The sequence below is a fragment of the Symsagittifera roscoffensis genome, chromosome 8, assembly GCF_963678635.1.
Source record: "Symsagittifera roscoffensis chromosome 8, txSymRosc1.1, whole genome shotgun sequence".
In the NCBI taxonomy this organism is placed as follows: domain Eukaryota; kingdom Metazoa; phylum Xenacoelomorpha; order Acoela; family Convolutidae; genus Symsagittifera; species Symsagittifera roscoffensis.
Genome location: NC_087069.1, coordinates 29282094 through 29300252, shown reverse-complemented (window position 1 = coordinate 29300252; position 18159 = coordinate 29282094). Strand labels below are relative to the sequence as shown.

Below are 18159 nucleotides of genomic sequence, written 5' to 3'. Positions count from 1 at the left end.
AATTATGAGGACCATTGACCCGCTCAGCTCAAAATATAAGTTTATGAAAACCATTTACGAAAAATTAGATGATCATCAAAATATTATTTTTTTTTGCTTCGGTCAAGCTCTGATTTGAAATAATTTATACGAAAAATCGACAAAACTTTCTAGATTAGTTACAGAATCTTTTTTGCTATAATTTTATATGCTGAATGATATATACACTATATGAAACAGGCGCGGATATAGGAATTTCTTGAGGGGGGCGGTGCGGACTTTCAAAAAAAATTTTGTCGACCTTTTTTTAGGTCGACCACATAGATTTTCTACGAATATGAAATGTCACCGTCGCAAATTGGGCATGCTTTTTTATGGCCGTATAATTTTAGACCTCAAAATAAAACCAAACCTATAGCTATAGATAATTGCAGCTTGATGCATATTTGTACAGTTGAATTAAATTTGATTTCTTTTGGACGGCGACTAAAATGTTTATTTGTCCTCACCAATCATTCTTCGTGTAAAATATATTTATAAAATGGTGTTTGAAACGCAAACATATAATATACGATGCAACAACACAGGACTATGAACGCAACGATCATTTTTTATTTAATTGTTCAAAGCTCACAGCAAATTTATTTGACGTTTCAACGCTCATTTTACGGTAGCATATGGGATTTTCCCATAAATTAATTATAATTAAAAAATTACAGTTGTAGAGTTGACAATTGCACAATTGCACAATTGTATATACATTGAATTATTCGTCAAAATTATGCGAACTTATTTTTATCCTCAGCCGTGCGACCATACCCGCATTGAAGTTTCAAGATTAAGATTATATCCACCATTTATATTGGATTGTTTCATGAACTTCACTTGTGTCAATTGTAACAGTTTGCAATTTCGATCCAAAACTGATGGTTGGCTGCCAGTATATGAACGACTTGTCGCGTCAATTTTTTACAAAAAATTTGTAGAATGTACAATATTAAAGGACCAATTTAACATCAAATTTAACATCCGCCACCCGTCAGCAGTTCCATTTAAATTTTCACTCCTCTCTTTATAGTTTTTGATTCCATTAAAAATGATTGTTAAATTTTGTCAAAATAGATAGCCCGGGCTGATGTCCGTTTTCAGTTTTTTGAGTCGAACGATGACCGTTGTTGATTCTTTCGAGTCGAACGATGTCATTTTTTGACTTTGTTTGACTTTGTTCGAATTTGTTTGTCTTTGTTCGGCATTACCGGAAATGTTCGACTTAGTTCAAAAATGTTCGAATTTACCGGTCATTTTTAGTCTCTGTTCCAATTTTTTTTTAATTTTTACCAAAAATTGGTCGAATTTGTTCGAAATACCTGACTTTGTACAATAAAAAGATCAATTTTGTTCAAAAGTGTCGGCTCTCGATATCTTCCAAGATAAATTGCCACGGTCTCATTGGGATAAATTGCTCTTTGTCGACTGCTCGACTGCTCTTTTCACTGGATGCGAATAGCGTTTTGGCTACAAAAAATAGTAAGTAATAAATGTTCAAAGTTTCCCCAACAGCCACATTATAATAGTAAGTTTCACAAACTTAAGGATTGATTCATATAAGGAAATAATAAAATTAATCAGCTAGCCTGAAATCAAATTGGAATCGAGCTACGCTTAGAACAATCTAGCTTACGCTTTCATTGGGTTAAACAAACTCTCGCATAACCTCATCCAGAAAAAAACTTCTTTGAAAAATATTAATAATTCTCGCGCTATTCTTATCAATAAGTTGCTAACCTCAAATCATTTTAGAATGACCTTAAGCACGGCATGAATAGCCACACTTTATTTTGAAATCCGCATTAAGCTCTCATCGGGAAAAATAGACGCGCGCATAGATTAATCCAGATTTAATATTCATTGAAAGCTATTTATTGTTCCGACTTTCGATTCGAAAGTAACGGAATATTTGTGCTCGGGGTGGGTTTTTTTTCTTCAGACAAATTTCGACTTTTTAACTAGCCATTTTTTGACTGAATTTTTAAATATCATTCGAAAGCTATTGTATTCCTGAGCTCAAATTTGAAAAGATATTTTACCTGTGATCATTTTTCGTTAAGTTATGGGGGTTTAAAGATTGCCAACTTGGGACAATTAACGCGCGATATATTTCGCGCTATTTACGCGTAAGCGGAGAGTCAATCCGTCTTAGAAATCGTTCCAAGTTGGTTAAAAGAAGCTTATTTGCCATAATTGGTTCGTAACAAGGAGCGAAATCTATCTTTTTGTACTTTATATGGCGTGTGGGGGGATGATTTCATAAAAAAATTTCAAATTTTAGGAAATTTTTTTTTGAATTTAGATATCTGTTCCTAAACTAACACGAACAGTTCAATGATCGACCACTGATTGAATACTGATAGTGTTGACTGGTGTCTAATCAAAACCGAAGGTCAAAAAAATTGAGTGTTCAAGTGAATTACAATATTATGATATGCGTTCTGCATGTATATCAGAAAAACTTGTGAGTACATGTTAACATACTGCTTCAAAACCTGCATATTGATTGACGTTTTCGTTTTTACTGGTTTCAAACAGAACTCTTCTTTTTTCCAGTTTTCTACACAAGACCATAGAGTTTGCATCTACTTTAAAATCTAGAAAATTCGGATCAATCAAAAGCACTCCAAGTTTTAAAACTTTGTATAGTACCTTGGATAACTTTCAAGCTCATAGATAAAGCGTTTTTTGTTTTCCAACATATAACAGAAAGTTTTGTTCAACACAAACCTCGAGTAAGTTTGGAACGTTCCACTTGCAGTCCTTAAGCGGCTCTTTTTATCTTCAACGCAAAGGTAAACTATTCGAAATTTGAATTTTGAATGCCATTTTATTGTGAGGTTGGGTAAGCGAGGAGTTGTAAGCGGCTAAGGAGGAGGTGTAAGAGATGGGCGAGGGATGTCATACGCTGTATGGACGGGGCAATGGACGTAAATACGATCAGGGAGAATAAAGTAGAATCAGCAAAAATTAAGGAACTAGAAACTTACAGGGGGTCTTTTTACTTATTCCGCCCAAAAATCAATATTTTAACATCTTGAATTGTAGCTACATTGCTTCAATCGGATTGGCTAGAATTAGCAAATTAAATTTCAGCATCTCAAATTTTTTTGTTCACAGTAATAAGTCAACTCGTAAATAGCCAACTTAGCCAACTAAGCCAACTTAGCCAAAAATGTAGAATGTTTAGCTAACTGTTCAAATTTTATGCAGACCAGCAAAAACAACACACGGCAACCACAAAAAAAAATTCCAAGAAAAAATGACCACTTTTATGACTCTGCTTAAAGTTTGCCTTGTTAGAAATCGGCCAATGTGATTGCAATTGCATTAAGTAAACCAATCACTGCGATCAGTGTACTTGTTTTCTGCATTCTTACATTGAGAAACATAAAATCGCAAAATAGAGAAATTTGGGCAGAATAAGTAAAAAGATCCCTTTCAGGAATGCTCGTTTTATCTGATGAAGCTTTGATTTTAATCGATTAAGACTGATTTTTTGATTTCACAAAAACTAAATTATAGTTAACAAAAACTAAATAAAATATTTTTGATCAAATTTGAGTTTTACAGAGATGACATTGAAAAACCAAATTGATTATTATCATCCATTAAAGTCCATTGCAGGCCAGTCGAGGTACAAAAAAATTTGTGGTAAAGTTTTTGGTGGTTTTAAAACTAACCGGTGTACAAGCCAGCTAAAATAAAATTGACTGCTAAATTTCCATGGTTTAAAACCAAGCGCGATTTATTTTCGATGCGTTTGACTAGATTGTTATCATGGTCAAGTCTCGTTATATGTCTTTGAAATTTTCGAGTTGAAGAAGAATGAATTGTTTTAAAGACCGATTCAGTAGACTTGAGTGTTGGTATGGTGCTGCAACTGCAGATTTAGTATCAAAAACATTCAGTTCAATTATTTTTTTGACTCTGCACCAGATTTAATTGCCAGCAAATATTTTCTTCCAGCAAAGTCGATTCAATTGCGTCAAATTATATTCCGATGAAAAGCTTTAGATCAATCTAAGATTTATCTTCTGTTGATTTATATGTGCTCTACTTAGTGTTTTTACTTTTAGGCTTCTAGTTATTATAAAGTATTGTCATAAAATTGTTCGCTAAAAAAATTGAGACAAAAATTTTTTATTTTCTTTGAATTTATTATTTAGCATTTGTACTAAAATGAAGAAAACGTACAAAGGAAGGTGAGTAATGTCTCTGGTTGACAAAAACGTCTCTCGGAATGGTCATGCAGTTCAAACCAAATGCTGTCACAGTAGTGGTTTAAGCATTTCCAGCACTGCATCAGAGTCTAAACAGCAAAATAAGTCTGATCAACCATAAAATAAGAGCTAATGATCCCAGTGCTGTAGCAGTTCTGAATGATCAAAAAAACATCGCTGAACTTTTGCAATATGAGAGATTTTGATTTATGGATTAACTGCTGCCTTCCCGAGCCCGATCCTACGGTCGGTCGGTCGCATCCAGACCCCCCCCCCCCGCACCGGAGATCCAGGGATAACAATCGATTAAAATGGAAAAACGTTGTCTTAAATGTTGTCATTATAATCCATTATTGTTGCAAATTTAGACCAGGTTTTCGATTATGTGGTCATTAAAATCGATTATTTTCGAAAAATACAAATCCATTGTAATCCATCATCATTCATTATAATTAATTTTTTTCACTTATAAACGATTATTTTGTCAAGAAAATCCAATAAAATGTATTGTTTTATTTTTGATAATTAGGCTATTCTTTTTTTCTAAGTATGTCTGGAAGAAAAAAGCAAGTTTAAAGATGTAAATTACATAATTTTCCTATAGCATGCATATATAGAACAACATACATAAAACTGAAAGCACAACTTACATGTTTATTTACGACTCAAAAAACTGATTCTATGCTTTTAATAGTCCTTTGCTTTTACAGCAATTCCTTTGACGAATTATTCATATCAGGTTCATCTTCAATTTATTTTCATGGTCTCCCATTGAAGACCGCTCCCTGTGAATACTTCTACAGAACCAGTGACCTCAGCGGGCATTGGGTCGGAAAAACAGTGAGTTCATTGGGAATCGGGTAGGAGATTTAGTGGGCATCGGGAGGGAGAAAGGGTGAACTCAGAGGGCATTGGGTGGGAGAAGCAGTGACGTCAGCGGGCATCGTGTAGGAGAAAGGGTGACCACAGCGGGCATCGAGTGGGAGAACCAGTGACCTCAGCGGGCATCGGGTAGGAGAACCAGTGACCTCAGCGGGCATCGTGTGAGAGAACCAGTGACCTCAGCGGGCATCGTGTAGGAGAACCAGTGACCTCAGCGGGAATCGTGTAGGAGAAAGGGTGACCACAGCGGGCATCGGGTGGGAGAATCAGTGACCGCAGCAGGTATCGGGTAGGAGAACCAGTGACCTCAGCGGGCATCGTGTAGGAGAAAGGGTGACCACAGCGGGAACCGGTTGGGAGAACCAGTGACCTCAGCGGGCATCGGGTAAGAGAACCAAAGACCTCAGCGGGCATCGGGTAGGAGAACCAGTGCTCTCAGCGGGCATTGTGTAGGAGAACCAGTGACCTCAGCCGGCATCGTGTAGGAGAACCAGTGACCTCAGCGGGCATCGTGTAGGAGAAAGGGTGACCACGGCGGGCATCGGGTGGTAGAATCAGTGACCACAGCGGGCATCGGGTGGGAGAACCAGCGACCTCAGCGGGCATCGGGTAGGAGAACCAGTGACCTCAGCGGTAATCGGGTAGCAGAACCAGTGACCTCAGTGGGCATCAGATAAGAGAGCCAGTGAGGGCAGTTCGGGTCCAATCTGCGAATCATAAAAACAATCACAGAAACAGGAACACACACACACATAGGGGCACACATACAGACACACCTAGGGGCACACAAACAGATACACAACATAGGGGCACACATATACACAAATTTTGGGGCTTAGATACACACATAAGGGCAAACATAATCGCACACGTAGCAACACATATACAGACATACATAATTGATTAACAATGGATATTTTCAACAAAAACATGTTTCAATTTCTTTCAAAAGAGTCAATTATAATCGATTATAATCTATTATAATTGGATGTTATTGATTAGAAAAATAGTATCATTATAATCTTTTTTTTTAAATCGATTATAATCGATTTTTTTGAATTTTTTTAGACCGACCATGATAATTCAAAATAATTGGTTAAAATCCATGGAACACCGTTGCATGCATATCCCTGTTTTGTTTCCACGCCACCGTTAGTAACACGAATTAGGTTCGAGTGTTTGAACAATTCTGCAGTTCCAAAACAAAGATGTTCTAATGCATGACCAGCACTGAAATGCACTGCGACCTCAATCCGGGCTATCAAAAATTTCGAAACAAGGAAAGAAAGGCTTATCAATTTATTTGCCACTCCATACACTTCCAAAAACAAAACAAAACTGTATGAAAACGTATGACAAACATTTTTCATGTGGAATTATCTGATCAGCTTTTTCAAACTACTTTGTTTTTTAACGTTTGTCTGGAAGCTCAAAAATAAACAAAAAATTCCTATAAGACTATTGAATTATGGCTATAAAAACACTAACTAGATAAACAGTTAGGGTTTTGAATTTGATGCTAAGCTTAATCACAATAAAAATTGTAGTTTTTATTAGAAAAAAAAACAGTATATTTTAGTAATCGACTTGAAAATTTATCTTTCGATTAACTCAGTTGTTTGAAAATGTTTGTTCGACAGAATTAGGTTTACAGAAAAAAAAAAGATTAAAAAACAATCATAAAAAGAAGATAGCCATGAAAAAAATGAAAATCCGGTTTAAAGCAAAAACTGTTTATGATAACATTATTTTTGTTTCTTGTTTCGAATTGTTTTTAAGGCTTGTCATAAGATTTTCATAAACTTCATGAGTAGGCTTGCAATTATCTTTTGCTTGGATTATTATGATGCGCATACGCATACCTTTTTGTAAGAAGGTCAACCAGATGTTACCAGGATTGACTGTTCAACGATGTTCTGAATCTGAGCATCCACTCGATTACAAAACAAATAACTCTGTTCAAAAAACGAATCGGATTGTTTCAGTTCGGAAATACGTATTTTAGCTAAATCTGAAATTTTCCTGAATCAGACCTGTTGAGATCCAGAATTGAAAGTAATCCAAAAATATACTAACACCTTCATGGCATCTCGCAAAAATTCAAAAAAAAATTAGCCTGAGAAACTTGCAGCAATTTTGTATAAAATATACTATTATACATGGGTTTACTCTATAAAATCAAAATCGAGTTTGAGCCAATCAAAATCTAAAGAGTCTATAAAACCTGGCCAACCCAAAACTCCACTTTTTGGTACTACAGTGCTCATTTAAATTATCAGGTCAAAAAGAACAGCAATGGAAAACTCAAATCCGTTTATTTCAAATTAAACAGTTTAAATTACGCAAAAAGACAAGAGATCAACCATTGCTTAAAATTTCGTTTGAAGTAATTTCGTGCATTTATTCGAACTCTTTACCAAAATATTACCCCAAAAAATGGGAAATTTTGGCTTTTTTACTTAATCAATCAACTATCAAAATAATTGATGAGACAAATATATCAAAAGAAGCCTCTCACACAGCCCAAGAAATTTCTAATTTTCCAAAATCTGTATAATACAAATTTTTTTAAAATAAAAGATAAGCCAAAAAAGATAATTATTGAATCAAAATCTTTGTTTAAAACAAATTTCATACGTTTTACACAAGTTTTTGGGTTTCACCGTTATAGAAAATAGTGCGATGTACTAAACGATTTTTTTGATAAAACTTTCTCATCAATTAATTTGGTAGTTTCAGTGTTATTCTTGATTATAAAAAGCCAAAATAATCCATTTTTGGGGTAAAATTGAGAGACTTTCGAAAAAAATTGCACCATATTAATTCTGGTGACATTTTGAGCAACTTTTGCTAAACTCGCTTAATGTTTGTTTTGAATTTGAACGCGTTTGAATTTTCAATTTTTGTTGGCTTTGACTGGATAATTCAAATAAGCTCAAAGAGTGACTTTTTGGATTGTCCAAGTGTTATCTGTAATTGTGATTGACTCAAATTTGATTTAGAGTTCATAGAGTGACCCTCTGTGTAAAAGCATATTTTATACTGAATTGCAGCAAATTTTCAAAACTAATGTCTTTTTTGAATTATATTCAAGTTTTTGAATTGTATTCAAAATTTTGTATGATTTTATGGATAACTTTCAGGCTCATAGATAAAGAGTTTTACATCAATCAACGTACCAAACAAACGTTTGTTTGGAAACTTGAACTTATCTCCAATAAGTTTCGAAAGTACTTCTTTCATTTTGTAAATGGCTATTTGTCGTCAACATCATATTATGCAGTGCTTATTTAAATTGTCCGGACAAAACAAACAAAGTTTGCGATTTCAAAGGCATTTTTCTCAAATTGGGTTAGGATTGGACAAAAAGTGAAGAGGATAAAAGTTGCTTAGATTTTAATCAGAATAAACATGATGAAATTTTTTTTGCAAAAATCGCATTCAACGTTTCACCCAAAAAAGGTGATTTTGGCTTTTTTAATTAATCAAAAACTAAGATGAAACTGATGATTTAATTGATGAAAAGTATACCAAAAAAAGTCTCTCAAAAATCCCAACAAATTTCTTCTAAGGCTTTCACCATTTTGCGTAAAACGTTTGAAATTTGATTTTGAGCAAGATTTATATTTTTATGTAGTAAAAATGAACTTTTTGGCTATCAACCGAAATTATATAATTCTAGAGTTTTGTTGGGCTGTGTGATAGGTTTCTCTTTTGATATAACATTTTTATCAATTATTTTGGTTGTTTAAAAATGACCAATTTTAGGGGTGAAATTTTGAATGCGATTTTTGGAAATTAAATATTTTTTTGTCCGGTTTTTTTGAATCAGCACTGTATTGTCGCTTACATTTGCATGAAAAAATAACTTGACAAATATTATATCCTTCAAAAGTATTTGAGGAAAATTGCTTGTCTTAGGATGCAATGTTTTTTGAGTATCATTCCAGTTTCTTAAGCATATAACAGATTTAACGTTTTGCGAGACAAATGAATACTTATTTTGCCGATAATTTGAAGTCTGCTAGTGTTTAACGGCTTCACTGAGTATTGCGGTAACAAAAATCATATATTACGCACAATCTTAAGACTTGAGAGGAAAACCAAATTTTTTGATACACCAGACTTATTTTTTATCCTATTCAAAAATGGGGTCATTCAAGGGCAAATCAAGGATTTTCTCGAGGGTGGTGGAGGCGGACTTTCAAAAATTTTGTCAAAATTTTTTTTAGGTCGACCATATTGATTATCTGAGCTCTTCCAAAGCACTTAAAAGACTCTGTTGTGGGCCATTTTTCTGCGCCGCCAGCAAAATTTTGAAAAATTAGGCCAAAAAAGCGTTTATAGGGGTTTTTCTGGAAATTTCTAACCAAAAAACCTGTTTTTTTGGCGCGCACCCCCTTCAAAATTAGTACTTATTGTCGCCAAAGGTACCTTTAGAAAAGTTTTAGGGTGCGTCAGCCAAAAATAAATATCTCAAAATAGAACTGTCATACCGCTACTGCAGTAGCAGTAATTGTTTATGTATGTACAACCAACCTACGCTGCTTACTTATTACTTTTATGGTATACTCAAGGTCACAGTGTGTGATGACTTTGAGATTAAGTGACAGATCAGAGTTTTCAGCACTGATCTAGATCTCAGTAACCAATACCAAAACAAAGAAAAGAAAAAACTAAATTCAATATTCAGAATACAGTATTGAATTACAACTTGTTTTCAATTGATATCGCAACGCATATCACATGGCGCAGCCAGCAGGATTCGCAGCTCAAGATAACAGAACGGATATGGGAATCCCGGTATTTTGGGCGTCAGCAAATCTAGATCCTCCGTGGATTTTCAAAATCTGGTTCCAACAATTTCTTATGGCGGTTACGGTTAAAGAAAATGTGAACCCAGAGATTATTTTGGAAGAATCAAAAGACATACTAGAGGAACCACCACCTCGACCAGAAACACTCCGATAAGGAGAGAATGAAGATGCAAGGAATGCGAGGACCCTTAGAGACAAGCTAGCAAGGGATAGAGTATTGTTGGAGAATGAAGACAGAAGGACAAGGGGCCGACGAGTCGGACACAATGTTTTCTACAACGAAGTACAAAAGAAGTTGGTGTCCAGATTATTTTTGTCTTTGGGTACAAAAGGAAAAAAACGATTCCTACAGAAGAACCCACATGCTGAAAAATCGAAAATGACGTTCAGGGAAATTACAGATCTGGCAGAAGTTTCGTTTCAAAAGGTGAAATGTGTAACGTATGAAAGATACAAGCTATTTACGAGAATGCAAGACTCTGGAGAATCTCTGGAATCATTTCACGCAGCGCTTACTGCGCAAGCAGCCCGATCAGAACTGGGAACATTGGAAAATGAAATAGTCCGTGATCTATTTATTTCAAAAATGAAGAACATGGCATTGCAGGACACGTTGACATTCGAGACCTTAGACCCGGAAGAGGTTCTGAAAAGGGCGATAAAATTCGATCATAGCAAGTTAACCACAATGGCGTTCCAAAAGACAAATGCGGCGGCTACAGGAAGATCAAGTAACAATTACACTTCGGGTGTGAGAATAAAACAAGAACCTGTAATGGCAGTTCGAAATTTGTCAGGGACAACAAAGAATCAAAACAGAAAGGAATCGAACAAAAGACAAATTAATAACAAGAATCACAACATGAAAACAAAGCCATGTAACAGATGTGGAAGGACATTTGACCAAGGACATCTGAAAAATTGTTCAGCGATGGGGAAAACTTGTAAGAACTGAGGTAAACCAAATCACTTTGCAAAAATGTGCAGATCTCAACAGGTAAGCGAAGTTGCGGAAGACTCGGAAGGATCTGTAGAGGAATGCGATCAGATAAGTGAAAGTGTTGGGTCATGTGGTGAGTTTGAAGTTATGTCGATACAAACCTATCAACCGGAAAACGGAAGAGTTTCAAAATATGTGAAAGATTGAAATAATGAAATGAGAAACAATTCAAATGCAGAAATGATACGAGTTTAGAAAATAGATTCGATTCGAGATCCAACATTGAAACGAGTAAAATCACTAAAGGCCATGGTACGAATCGACAACCAAATAATACAACTAACACTGGACACGGGAAGTCCAGTTTCATTTGTCAATTGGGCGACGACGAAGGAAATTATGGAGAAATCAAGTAAAGTAAGATTCATTCCGTCAGGAAAACTGAACTTACAATCAAAATTCGTTGATTACAACAAAAAACCGATCAGTATACTGGGAGTTCTTAAGACCAATCTTCGGTCGGCAGGCTGGGAGGTAAAAGGCGCTACCTTTCTGGTATCAGAACGTAAAACCAGATGCATCATGGGACTAGATCTGCAAGGACAAGTGGGAATAGTTACTACACAAAAACCAGTGCCAAAGGAACTTACCAGGTTTGACGTGCTCATGTGCGAGCAGTCAGAAGGTTGGAAAGAAAAATTCTTCACTAAATTCAAAAACTTATTTGATAGACAAGGAATTTCAAAAAATCACATTGTAAGTTCAAAATTTAAATATCCACTATGTCCAATTCAAGAAAAGGGGAGAAGAATCCCAATTCACATACAAGATAAAGTTGAAAAACAAATCGAGAAGTTGTTGACAGAAGGTCAAATAACAAAACTCGACAAATGTACAAGTGATTGATTTATCGCTCCGATTGTGATAACAGTAAAAGAAGACGACTCAATAAAATTGGCCATGAACGCGAAACCAATTAATAGAAAATTGCTCAAAAACAAATATCAAATGCCGAATGTAGATGAACTCATCAATGGGGTGAGCCAAATTGTTAACGAAAACAAGAATGGTACTCTATATTTCACGGTGTTAGATTTGAAATATGCGCACAGTCAAATAAAATTGGCTGCTGATACAGCTAAACAATGCAACTTTAACATTGTTGGTGGGAAAGCAACCAGAACATACAGATTTCTGACAAGGTTCTATGGTTTAGCGGATACGCCAGCTGAATTTCAAAAGGCTATGGATAGGACTATCAATCACGCTAAAAACACGTTTTGTTTTCTGGATGACATACTTATTGTGTCAAAAGGAAATGAAATTGAACATAGAAATCTGGTGGAAGCAGTACTAAAGAAATTGGATGCGGAAAATTTGGCATTGAAATTATCAAAGTGCGAATTTTTCAAACAAGAAGTGAATTGGTTAGGTCATCACCTCTCAGAAGTAGGGATTAAACCTAAAATCACTTAAGCCGAAGCGGTTGTAAATCTGAACCCGCCAAAATCCCTTAAGCAGTTAATGTCATTTCTGGGAAGTATAAAACACTTAGCTTAATTTATATCTAACGCAGCAAGCCTGACTGAGAAATTGAGACCACCTCTTAAAGAAGAAAATCAAAAGAAAATTTAAAAAACATGAAATTCCCGGTCAAAAAATTTGAGTGGGGGAAGAACACACGGTAGTATTTAATGCTATAAAAGAAGCTGTTGCAAATATAACAAAAGTACATTATTACGATGCTAACCGAGAAACACGAGTTAAATGTGATGCGAGCCATGATGGGCTAGGGGCTACATTGGAACAACAAAATGACGAAGGTCTATGAGTTCCAATTTCAATCGCATCCCGATATCTGAATGCCCAAGAAAAAAATATTCAACAAATGAACTGGAGTTACTGGCAGTTGTTTGGGCAGTAGACAGATATAAACACTACCTTTTGGGAAAACCCTTTATCATCGCAACAGATCATAAAGCGCTTACATCAGCGTTAGATGGTAACAAGTCAAATAGGACCTGTCAATCCCGTTTGACCCAATGGGTTGACCGGTTGTTACCATATCAGTTCAATATAGTTCACATTCCGGGGAGGGACATAGGCATAGTTGATTATTTATCGCGTGATCCCTACAATGATCCCTGGCCCGAATCAGAATTAGATGAAAAGTTTGTAGTGGCGACAATAAACTCCTTTCATGAAGCATTAGACTGCATGAACAATAGGCTCAAAGAAACTGGGTCGCTCGACCGGAACGAAAACGTTCTAGAAAGTTCTAGAAGGAATGCAAAGAAATAGACATCAAGTACTGGTTGCTATAGCAACAAAAACGGTCAAAAACTAACAAAGCTCGACCGGAACGAGAGAAAACAGTTTCCACGACTGCAAAAACAGCTAAACACAGCAGTTCAACATAAACCGATCACTTTTTTGTCAACTCAACTCAATAAACAGTCAGTCTCAAATAAATCGAAAATCGTAGAAAAATCAGTATCGGAAATTCAGAAGAAAAAAAACAGACTCAAGGAACGAGATGTCAGGAAACAGATCGTACGATTGGTGGTCGGATTCACCACAGGAATGGCGAAACGACGAACGTGAAGAGAGCCTACTGGACCCAAAGTGGAACCGCTCAATGACAAATGCAAACGAACTCTCAGAAGAGGAGGAAATCACAGAGACAGTACAGCGAACAAGAAAAAACATAAGAGGTGGCCGTAAAAATAGGGATAGCTCCGACAGTGAAACTAGACAGGCATCACGAGTGAAATGGCCGCTCGAACCACACCAACAACAAGAAGCAGATCAGAGACTTCTTTCATTCTGGCAACTAATTGGCGGAGAAGACAACATACGGGAACCCAATTGAGAATTGGTGGCACACACAGAGGAGGTCAGGGACAGCTCAGAATATGGACAAAGTTCAGCGATACACAAACCAACCGCATCGGCGGAAAGAAAACTAAGTGAGGTGCAGGACATAGAAATGGACCTGACGACCACAGAAGAGGCTGAGAGTGAAGAAGAAGTGTGTGCAATCGAACCGCCGAAGACGTTGAGCAAACTAAAACTGCCGAAGCAGCAGCAAGAGGAGACCCTGGACAATTTGGCAAAACTGTTTGACAAAAGTCTGTTGACTGAATTAACCACCAAAGACACATGGATGGACCGCCTTAGACGAGTGATAGAAAGAGGGGACAAACAAGGCTTCGAACTAATGGGACCTTATACGAACCCGTTGTGGTCGCAGATGGCAGTGCAGGACGACTGCGCTTCGGTGAACAAACGGTTATAATCGAACAATAGACAATATGTTCTCAAAGAATACATCGAGGGCATCCAGGCCAAGAGGCTATGCTAGGAGCATCACAATACCTGTGGTGGCCGTATATGAACAAGGACATTGTGAATCTAGCCGAGGAGTGCCGTAGCTGTACCAGATACGGTAAGAATGTAAAATATCTTATTTCGAAAAACACGTCAAAACCACTGCCACTGCTTACGCAGCCGGGACAGGAAGTACAATTAGATTACGCGGGCCCATAGAAAATCAAAAAGGAAAAAAAATCTACCTCTTAGTAGCTATAGATAGATTCTCAAAATTTCCATCGGTGAAGGTTACGAAATCTACAAGTGGGAAGTGCACAGTAAAATTCTTGAGATCGTATATCGACACACATGGGATTCCCGAATCAATTCGCTCTGATCAATTTTCAAGCTTTAAAGGGAAAACGCTGAAGAAAATTTGTTCGGAACTCAATATCGAGCAAAAAATCTGTCCGGTGGGGGACCACCGAAAGTGTGGTTGGGTAGAACGTACAATCCAAACTATTAAAAGAAGACTGGGGGTGATGTTGCTCGAAGAAAATAATAAATCGATCAAATTATGTCTTAGTATTATAATGAGAGATTTGCGGTGGAACAAGCAGAAAACCAATCAAGTATCCCCATTTCAAGCGCATTTTGGCAGACTACCAAAAACGGAATTTAGAATTTTGAGGGATAGGTTTTTAAACAATTCTGACTATTTAGACAAACAACACTTGGAACGCTCAGCATTGACGGCTTCTCAGTTGAAACGCAGAAATGACCAATCAAGAGAGAACCTCAAAATAGTACGCAGAGGACAACTCAGTAGAGATACAAGCCCACTGCACAAGCAGCAACTAACATCGGACAGGGATAAAGAGAGGGCTAAAGCCCTAAAGGAGCTGTTGGAGGCGAACGCCCGCTGGAACAACGAGAGAAGAGATGCGGCTAAAAATGATATCAGACGATTAGTGGACGAGACTGGACTACTAAATCCTGATCTACGAAAGGAGATGATATACTCATGGGAGAAAGGATTTATTGGAGACAAAGTTGAAGATCAACGTAAATCCCCGCCTAAGACAATACTTAGAAAGGACCCGCTAAGAAAAAGTGAACAAGCACTCACAAAACAATTAAAAGGGAAAATCGCTTCCGAAACAGACTCAACGATCAAGACGTCTACAAGCTCTATCTATCGGAAGTCGGATATTGCACAATCGAAAACAGTGCCGACCCAGGAAAATCAGCGGAGTGCGAGTAAGAGTCCATCGGCCGAACCTACGAAAAAGTTTCACAGGATCAGTTCCCCCGAATTACTCGAGGAGTTGGGATCAGATGAAGAACTGCAACGAGCCATGGAGATCGCAGAAGCGATGAATCCCATAGATCGTTTCCAAAAGAGCCAAACAGTAGTGACTTCAAAAGACACGGAAGCAGGGGGAGGCCTGAACTTGGCAATTAAGAGAGCAAAACCAAATCTGGCGGGTCCAAGTTCAACTACAGAGGAAAGCGTCAAAAAGAAGACGGAGAAGAAAGCGAAAGAAAAGAAAAACCAAAACAAGCAACAACAGGGGACAAGCCAAACTGCGACGGCAGCCGATCTGGAGCAGGAGCAATCAACTTCAAAGTCGGGAAAATTAGATCAAAAAACTCAGACCAGCTCTACACCTAAATCAAAACAGCGGTCAAAATTGAAATGTATTGATTCCCAGACACCTCCAGAGGACATGATCGACACATTCCACAACCGAAATTTAGCACCTTCCGAGTGGGAAAAATATGCAGACCAATTACTAAAACGAGGTGTTCAGCGAGTTGCAGACGAAATTAGAAAAAACCCACAACAAATTTCGGAGAAAGATGCGACATTCGAACCACCTCAAGAACTCATTCTCGGATGAGTCGAGTACCGAAGAGTCGGGTATCAGACGAAGCTCCAGGCAAACGAAAAACAAGGAACCGAAACGCTTTGGTGACACGATAAAGCACTCAATTAAAGAGATATCAGAGAATCTGACAGGGGGAGCACTCCTGAAAACAGCAATTCAGGAATATCGAAATCAACTAAGAGACTTCAAGGAACGAAGCGACAGACCGGTGGAATCGAAAATAAGACGGCTCGAACGACACTTATTCATGTGAAAATTTGGGTATGCTACGCTAGATGAAGGAGTGGAATGGAACCCGAGTTGGGAAATAGAGCTGGAAGAAAATTGAAAAGTCTATAAACTAAACCTTCAAGTAACCCAGCAACTTTCTTGAGAACTGAGTACAGTGAATTCTTTTTAAATAAATTGTTCTACTTATGTTGTATAATTTTTTCCTCTTACCGAGGGGGGTGTGTCATACCGCTACTGCAGTAGCAGTAATTGTTTATGTATGTACAACCAACCTACGGTGCTTACTTATTACTTTTATGGTATACTCAAGGGTCACAGTGTGTGATGACATTGAGACTAAGTGACAGATCAGAGTTTTCAGCACTGATCTAGATCTCAGTAACCAATACCAAAACAAAGAAAAGAAAAAACTAAATTCAAAATTCAGAATACAGTATTGAATTACAACTTGTTTTCAATTGATATCGCAACGCATATCACAAGAACAAAGGGGGGACCCTTTAAGTCAGCAGGGTGTCGAATCCCTGAGAGAGGGAGTCCGCGCAATCCCCCCCCCCCCCCAAAAAAAATATCCGCCCTGGGGTCATTCAAAAGTTTTTCAACAGCCAATTCTGGTTTTGAAAAAATAAGATATTACCCGTCAATGCAGTAGTGGATTAAGCGGGGCGGGGAGCGGACGCTAGAACCCCCCCCCCCCCATCAGGGATTCGACCCCCTGCCGACCCAAAGGGTCCCCCCTTTGTACTATTTTGAGATATCCGTATATGGTAGGACGGACCCTAAAAACCGTTGGCGCCAATCTATTCTAACACTTTTTTTGGGCCATTTTTAAAAAATTTGCCTGCGGCGCAAAAAATTTGGTCAACTTAGGTCTTTATAGTTGTTTGGGAGAGCTCAGAAAATCAATGTGGTCAACCTAAAAAAAAGTTGACAAAATTTTCAACTTTTTTTTGAAAATCCTTCCCCCCCCCCCTCTCGAGAAATTCCTAGATCCACGCCTGCGTCAATGCTTTGTTTTCAATTGTTGGCAGGATGCCCAGAAAAGGCCTGACACCGTACCAAGGAAGATCCAGGTGTGTTGGCGAGTTCCAGTGCGAAAACTGTGGGCGAAAGTGGCGAAGTGCTAGTTCTTGGGCTGAAATGGGGCAGAAATGCGACAACTGTCAAGGCAACTATGTGTATCCACACAAGCAGACCCAGATTTTGAAATCGGAAGAAGATCGCATTGACATCAACAACGATCATCCTCAGAATAAGTGCCAGAAGTGTCGCCAAATTGGAAGACCTTGCTATCAGGGAGACAGTTGATTTTAAAGACCAAGACTGCGAAATTTTGCTGTTGATCATCTATAAAAAATAAACAAAGTAGCAGCAGACTTTTACTCCAAAGTTTGGCCTTCAAGGCCAGTAGAAGACTGCATTTCATATGCACCCTTGGACCAATAAAAATATTGAAGTGAACTCCATTTTTTCTGCTAACTAGTATATTTTGATGATTGCTTGTTAAATTGAAAGTAGTAATATCTGTGGTTGTCTTCTTTGCGAACCAATTTAAAATAGTAACTCATCAATCTATCATGTAGTGAACATAACATGATCCAGGGATTCGACCCCATGCCAACTCAAAAGGCCCCCAATTTGGTACTGATTTAGGATATCAACTTTTGGCTTACCGAAAAAAAAAACTTCTGTGAAAGCGATTCATACTAATTTTCAGGGGGAGCGCGCGCCAAAAAAACTTTTGGATCAAAATTTTCCAAAAAGTTATTAGCAACGCATTTCTGACCTGCTTTTTTCAAATATTTGACTGAAAAATAAGAACACCTGTCCGTGTT

At 37.5% G+C, this 18159-nt stretch overlaps 1 long non-coding RNA gene across 2 annotated transcripts; it reads left to right on the top strand.

Moving 5' to 3' along the window:
- Positions 1-531: 531 nt before the first annotated feature.
- On the top strand, positions 532-17849 carry LOC134853059 (uncharacterized). 2 transcript variants are annotated; one of them, XR_010164313.1, is made up of 3 exons: positions 532-786; positions 3917-4232; positions 17356-17849. It is a non-coding gene; the product is annotated as an uncharacterized LOC134853059 (long non-coding RNA). The 2 variants fall into 2 exon arrangements; XR_010164314.1 differs by lacking the exon at positions 3917-4232 and having other exon boundaries at positions 532-1506.
- The last annotated feature ends 310 nt before the right edge of the window (positions 17850-18159 follow it).